At 43.0% G+C, this 7,500-nt stretch overlaps 1 protein-coding gene across 3 annotated transcripts in view; it reads right to left on the bottom strand.

Moving 5' to 3' along the window:
* The window catches only part of LOC115220334, a 311,427-nt gene that overhangs the window by 224,676 nt on the left and 79,251 nt on the right, over window positions 1-7,500 (bottom strand). The gene's annotated exons all lie outside the window — the stretch shown is intronic.

The following is a 7,500-nucleotide window of genomic DNA, read 5'->3' as shown; positions in this document are numbered from 1 at the left end:
TCACACCTCTTGTTCTTCTTAATCTAACTTTAATATTCAAATGAACGGCCAGAGGGGTTTGCTAGATGCTGTGGAGGTGTTGGAGGTGGGGGTGGGGGAAACAAGGGATCAGGCCGAGTAAGGGAGAAGGGGGAGAGGGTAATAGATTATAAAGAATACAGCAAGCCTTTTCAAAATCTGAGAGATACAAACATTCTTTACTACTTAAAACCTAAAGCTTGTAGGCTTGCATACGTATATAAATGTGTGTATTGTTGAGTTGTGTGTGTGAGTGAGTGTGTGTTGTGTGTGAGTGTGTGTATGTGTGTGTGTGAGTGTGTGGGTGTGATGTGGTGTGTGTGTGTTGAGTGGTTGTGTGTGTGTGGTGTTGAGTGCGTGTATGGGTGTGTGTGAGGTGTGTAGGTGGTGTGAGTGTGTGTATGTGTGTGTTGAGTGTGTGTGTGTGAGTGTGTGTGTATGTGTGAGTGTGTGTGAGTGTGTGAGTGTGTGTGTGTGTATGTGCATGTGGCTATATATTCACACATACAGACAAACATGCACAAACACACACTCACACTCACACAAACACACACACTCACACACACACACTCACACACACTCACACATACACACACACACACACAAACATGTACACATTTACAGTGATTGGTGAATAAAATTCACATTAAATAGAAAATAAATAATTAAGAAAAAAAATAGAAAGAAACAAAGATAGACAAAAAGACAAAACAAGATAAGAATAAGACACATCCACACATGCACACACACACACACACTCATGTATGTATAGGCACATACTTACATATATACATATACATACATATATACACATATATATATGTTGCATGCAAGAAATAAGGTGGAGAGGAGGATCAGCTAGGTTCCTCACAGGCAAGGAACGCAGGTACAAGATTTTCTGGGCAGGGAACACTGACGGGGTTGGTGGCGTGGGCATACTTATCACTGAGAAATGGGTAGATAAAGTAATTGAGGTAATCAGAGTATGTGACAGAATACTTCAGATTAGATTAGTGCTTCATCATAGTTTAGCAACCATTATATCAGCCTATGCTCCTCAGTCGGGGCTACCCGATGGACAGAAAGACCGATTCTATGACACTCTACTGCAGACTACCTCATTGACGAACGACAGAGACCTTATCTTTGTGGCTGGTGACTTCAATGGTCACGTTGGACGACATGCTGGGGGCTTCCATGGCGTACATGGAGGCTATGGCTATGGCTCCCGCAACGAGGAGGGAACCAGGCTGCTGGAGTTCTGCGATGCAAATAATCTTATGATTTGCAACACTAACTTCAGGAAACCTACCAGCCACCTAGTCACTTACCAATCGGGCCAACATAGCAGCCAAATTGACTACATCCTTACAGGCAAAGGGAGAGATGGCTGCTTATAAATGCCAAAACCTTCCCAGGTGAAGAATGTACCCCACAACATAGACTGGTAGTTAGTGACTTTAGGATCAGGACTAGGAGGACAACCAGAAGACGACAAATATGGAGAAGAAGGATCTGAAGCTTAAGATCCTGCAAATGGACAGAGATTTAGGGACATATTACTTGAAGCCTCTGACGAAGTAGAAGGGGATAGAGCATCACAGGGGGTAGAAGACAGCTGGACGTTTCTAAGGGACAACCTGCTGAGAGCCACTGACCAGATCTGTGGCTGGTGCAAAGTCCCCTCTCGACCTAGAATAACGTGGTGGTGGAACAATATTGTAGACAGGGCTATTAGAGAAAAGAGACAGGCTTGGAAGGTCTGGAAAAATGGGGGTAGCAGGGGATTGTATCAGACTGCCAAAAGAGAGCTAGGAGGAGACAGTTTATTTAGCCAGAGGGGAAGCAGATAAGAAAAAATTTGCCAATGTTCTGCGCCGTGAGGACCAAAGACTGGAGGTGTTTCGTGTTGCAAGACAGTGTGTGAGAGAGAATCGTGATGTGGTAGGAGAGAAGTGTGTTTGCATGGAAGATGGTTCACTTGCGCTAAATGAGGATGCAAAGAGAGAGGTTTGGAGATGCCACTATGAAAGGTGCTGCTGAATGAAGAAAATGAATGGGATAAAGAGAGTCTGCCGAATGTTGACCCAACAGAGGGACCAGCTATCCGAGTTGATAGTTCCGTGGTAGCTAAGGCAATTAGAAGCATGAAGACAGGGAAAGCCCCAGGCCCATCAGGAATCACTGCAGAGATGCTCAAAATGTCTGGTAGTGTCGGCTATAGCCTAGTCACCCGTATAGTTAATCAGGTGATACACAAAGGGGTCATACCCAATGACTGGTGTAGCAGTATAATAGTCAACTGCTACAAAGGTAAAGGTGATGCCCTAGATACAAATAACTACAGAGGTATCAAGCTGTTGGACCAGGTGATGAAGGTTACGGAGAGGGTCATAGCCCAACTAATTAGAGAGAGAGTTAGTTTAGATGAGATGCAGTTTGGGTTTGTGCAGGGAAAAGTACTACTGATGCTATATTCCTGGTAAGGCAGCTGCAGGAGAAATACCTAGCCAAAGATAAGCCCCTGTACCTGGCTTTTGTTGACATGGAGAAAGCCTTCGACAGGGTCCCCCGATCCCTTATCTGGTGGGCAATGAGGAAACTAGGGATAGATGAATGGTTAGTGAGAGCTGTGCGGGCCATGTACAGGGACGCCGCTAGTAGGGTGAGGGTTGGAAATGTGTACAGTGAAGAATTCCGGGTAGAGGTAGGAGTCCACCAAGGCTCAGTACTCAGCCCCCTCCTATTTATCATAGTCCTCCAGGCATAACGGAGGAATTCAAGACAGGATGCCCTTGGGAGCTCCTCTATGCTGATGACCTTGCTCTAATTGCTGAGTCGCTATCAGAACTGGAGGAGAAGTTTCAGGTGTGGAAACAAGGATTAGAATCGAAGGGCCTCAGAGTCAATCTAGCTAAAACCAAAGTCGTAATCAGTAGGAAGGTAGACAAATCACAAACACCTTCAGGTAGATGGCCCTGCTCGATCTGTAGAAAAGGTGTAGGTAGAAACTCTATAAGATGCACCAAGTGTAAGCTATGGACACATAAGAGATGCAGCAATGTCAAAGGAAGGCTAACTAGGAAGATGGTTTTTGTATGTGGCAGATGCTCAGGAACAATAAACACTGAAAATGCTCTGAGACCAACTTCCGTCACTTTCCAGGGAGAAAAACTAGAAATAGTTGATAGTTTCCGTTACCTAGGTGACCAAGTCAGCAGCGGGGGAGGATGTTGTATTGGTTACCTCTGTGTGACAAAAGGCCTCTCGCACAGAGTGAAAGGCAGACTGTATGATGCGTGTGTACGAACAGCCATGCTACATGGCAGTGAAACATGGGCCGTGACTGCTGAGGATATGCGTAAGCTCGCTAGAAATGAAGCCAGTATGCTCCGATGGATGTGTAATGCCGGTACTCACACTCGGCAGAGTGTAAGTACCTTGAGAGAAAAGCTGGACCTAAGAAGCATCAGTTGTGGTGTGCAAGAGAGACGTTTGCGCTGGTATGGTCATGCGAGAATGGATGAAGATAGTTGTGTGAAAAAGTGCCACACCCTAGCGGTTGAGGGAACCTGTGGAAGAGGCAGACCCAGGAAAACCTGGGACGAGGTGGTGAAGCACGACCTTCGAACTTTAGGTCTCACTGAGGAAATGACTAGAGACCGAGACCTCTGGAAGTGTGCTGTGCGCGAGAAGACCCGGCAGGACAAGTGAGTCCATAACCCGTGGCCTTCTACATGGGATGGAGCCAGCCTACGTATGCATACCTTCCCTTCTTGGGACACAAAACTCTACTTGTGAAGACGTGATGAGGCAAGTGAGGATCAGAATCGAAATCGATCAATGGAAATTGCGGATGTGCTACCAGTGCCGGTGGCATGTCAAAACTCTGCTTGTGAAGACCCGTTGAGGCAAGTGACGATCGAATCGAAATCGATCAATGGAAATCGATCAATGGAAATTGCAGATGTGTTACCAGTGCCGGTGGCATGTAAGAGAACTTTCCGTTTCGCGACCGTTGCCAGCACCGCCCCGTTTCGTGTCCGTTGCCAGCCTCGCCTGGCCCTCGTGCCGGTGGCACATAAAAAGCACCATCCGTTCGTGGCCGTTTGCCAGCTCTGTCTGGCACCAGTGCGGGTGGCACGTAAAAAGCACCCACTACACTCACGGAGTGGTTGGCGTTAGGAAGGGCATCCAGCCGTAGAAACACTGCCAGATTTGACTGGGCCTGATGAAGCCTTCTGGCTTCACAGACCCCAGTAGAACCGTCCAACCCATGCTAGCATGGAAAACGGACGCTAAACGATGATGATGATGATGATGATGATACACATACATATATATACATATATATACATACATATATATATATACACATATACACATACATATATATATATACATATATGTATACGGACACATGTATACACACACACACACATATATATATATATATATACATAAGAGTTTTGGGGTCTTTTTCGTATGATGGAGTATCCATATATAAAGTAGATAAGGTTCTTAATCTATGTGTGTGTGTATACAAGAATGTGTGTGTGTGTGTATACAAGGATGTGTGTGTGTGTATACAAGAATGTGTGTGGGTGATAAAGGATGTGGTGTGTATTACAAGGATGGTGTGTGTATACAAGAATGTTGTGTGTGTGTATACAAGGATGTGTGTGTGTGTATACAAGGATGTGTGTGTGTGTATACAAGAATGTGTGTGTGTATACAAGGATGTGTGTGTGTATACAAGAATGTGTGTGTGTGTGTATACAAGGATGTGTGTGTGTGTATACAAGGATGTATGTGTGTGTATACAAGGATGTGTGTGTGTTTGTATACAAGGATGTGTGTATACAAGGATGTATGTGTGTGTGTACAAGGATGTGTATGTGTGTGTGTGTATGCACTTGTGCATGTTAGGTGAGTAGATGATATCATAAGTGGAGTGAACATACTTATAGATTTTAAGGTCTGCTCTGAATACCAAACAGGTATTTAATTGTAGATAAGCAATAAAATACACACACATACATAAGAGAGAGAGAGAGAGAGAGAAAAAGAAAGAGAGAGAGAGTGTGTGTGGGGGTGAGTGTGTGTGTGTGTGTGTGTGTGTGTGTGTGGTGTAGATTGCACAAGATGGATGGATCGATCGATGGATGGATGGATGGATAAATGGATTGATCAATTGATCAATCAATACAGATAGATAGAAAGGTAGATAGATAAACACAGGCAGACAGACATACAAATAGATAGATAGATAGATCGATGGATGGATGGATGGATGGATAGACAGATAGACAGAAGACAAACACAGATAGACACAAACACTATACATATAAACATATATATATATACAGATAAATGCCTATGTATGAACATTTATGCAAATATTCTTACCCCACAACCACACCTGTGTCTAAATCAAAATATACAGATTAACACACATATATTCATACACAGATACATACATACCTAGCCCTTGGATCCTCAACTCCTATCAGAACCAAAAGATATCTATCATAACATATGGCTTTCCTTGACTATTTCAGACCATGCTGAGCCCATCCTCGTCCAGATCTGATCACAGCCAATTTCTTCTTGTGAGAGTAACAAAAAAGGAATTATTGTTGTAACTGTTGTTAAAGCCCTTTGCTGCCAATGGGGCATAGACTATTGACAGATTTTCTCTACTGTCTTTCTGCTTCTCTCTAATTGAATCCCTGCTTTTTCAGCCTCTTTTTTGCCTCCTTTGTTGGTGGGGTCTGTCTCCACTTATGTTTCTGGTATATGTTTCCCTGAAGTAAGGCCTTCCTCTCCTAGGCTTTTGGGTTCTTAATTGGCATCTATACTTCTGCTTTCCTTATAGAGATGTGTGTTGGTCCTCTGCAAACTCATCTTTACCTCCACAAGAGAAGGTCCATGCTAGTCCTGGCTTCTAGCTATTGACCTGTTCAGCATGAGAGGCCTGTCCGGTATCTTGTACTCTTCTGGCATAGCTCTTAGGGTCATTGAAGACCTTGTAATGGTAGAGAGAGGAATAAAGATTTAGAGTAGAAGGCAAAAATTATCCCCACTTTTGCCATAACACATCTTTATTATTCCCACACTGCCTTCTGCACATGAATGCTTATAGTTGGTACTATTGTGGTCACGTGATCGAAGTTTGAGTCTGATTGCGTCATTTTTCTTTCAGGTTTTACGGTGTAAGCATGGCCACTCCACAAGCAATGTGCAACAAAGAAGAATACAGTGCAGTGATCTGAGGGATGGTCATGGTGAAGCAGTTCACCATTACCATCTCTCAAGCTTGCTGAATCTTCTCGCTAGTGGTGGAGGTTGACAGGCGTCCTGCTCGCTCTTCACGTGTCACACTTCGCCAGCCACTTTTAAGCTTTTAGATTCACTCAAAAACACTTCTATGTGGCAGTGCACTGTCTCCGAATAGTGCTAAAAGCCTCTGATGAATTTCAGCACCTGATACTCCTTCCGACCAGAGAGATTGGATCACTGCTCTTTATTCTTCTTTGGTGCACATTGCTAGTGGAGCAGCCATGCTTACACTGTAAAGCCAGAAAGAAATATGGTGCAATGAGGCTCAAACTTTGATCATGGGACCACAATAATACCAACTATAAGCACACATGCGCAGAAGGCAGTGTGATGATAATAAATATATGTTATGGTAAAGGTGTGGATAACTTCTGACTTCCTCCTCATATATATACATACATACATACATACATATATATATATATATATATATATATATATATATACATAACTTCATCATCCTCTTAGTGTCCTCTTTTCCATGCTTGCATGGTAATGGTAAGACAGAATTTGTTGAGACAGATTTTCTACAGCCAGATGACCTTCCTGGTGCCAACACTCACCCTTTTCAAAACAAGATATTTCCTCACAGCCATGCATGTTTTTTAGGGAAGAGATTGGAAAGGAATATCATTATTTGTATAATGGTGATATTTATTTACAACCATCACACAATGTCGAGACAACAGTACACACACACACACACACACACCACACACACACACACCACACACATACACACATATATACATACATGTGTGTGTGTGTGTGCTTGCGCACGCACATGCTTTTTGTATGCCTTCATCTACCATCCCACAGTGTTTGACAACCAGAGCTGGTTTGTTTACATTCCATTTATTTAGCATCACAGCATGAGAGGTGGTCAGTAACCTCAAACAAGAAATGGTTTGAACTATGATATTCCATCCAGCCATTTCCATTATGGAATGCAAATATAAAATATATATAAGATATATATTTATATATATAATATGTGTGTGCATATGTGTGTATATATGCATATACATATATGTATGTATACATAGGTGTATATGCATTAATGTGTGTGTGTGTGTGTGTAGGTTAGTGTGCATATATGTGTATGTGTATACAGACGGATATACATCTACATGCACATAT

This window comes from Octopus sinensis, linkage group LG16 (genome assembly GCF_006345805.1).
Source record: "Octopus sinensis linkage group LG16, ASM634580v1, whole genome shotgun sequence".
NCBI classification, from domain to species: domain Eukaryota; kingdom Metazoa; phylum Mollusca; class Cephalopoda; order Octopoda; family Octopodidae; genus Octopus; species Octopus sinensis.
Note: the sequence above shows the minus strand (reverse complement) of the source record. Positions and strands in the feature narration are given on the sequence as shown.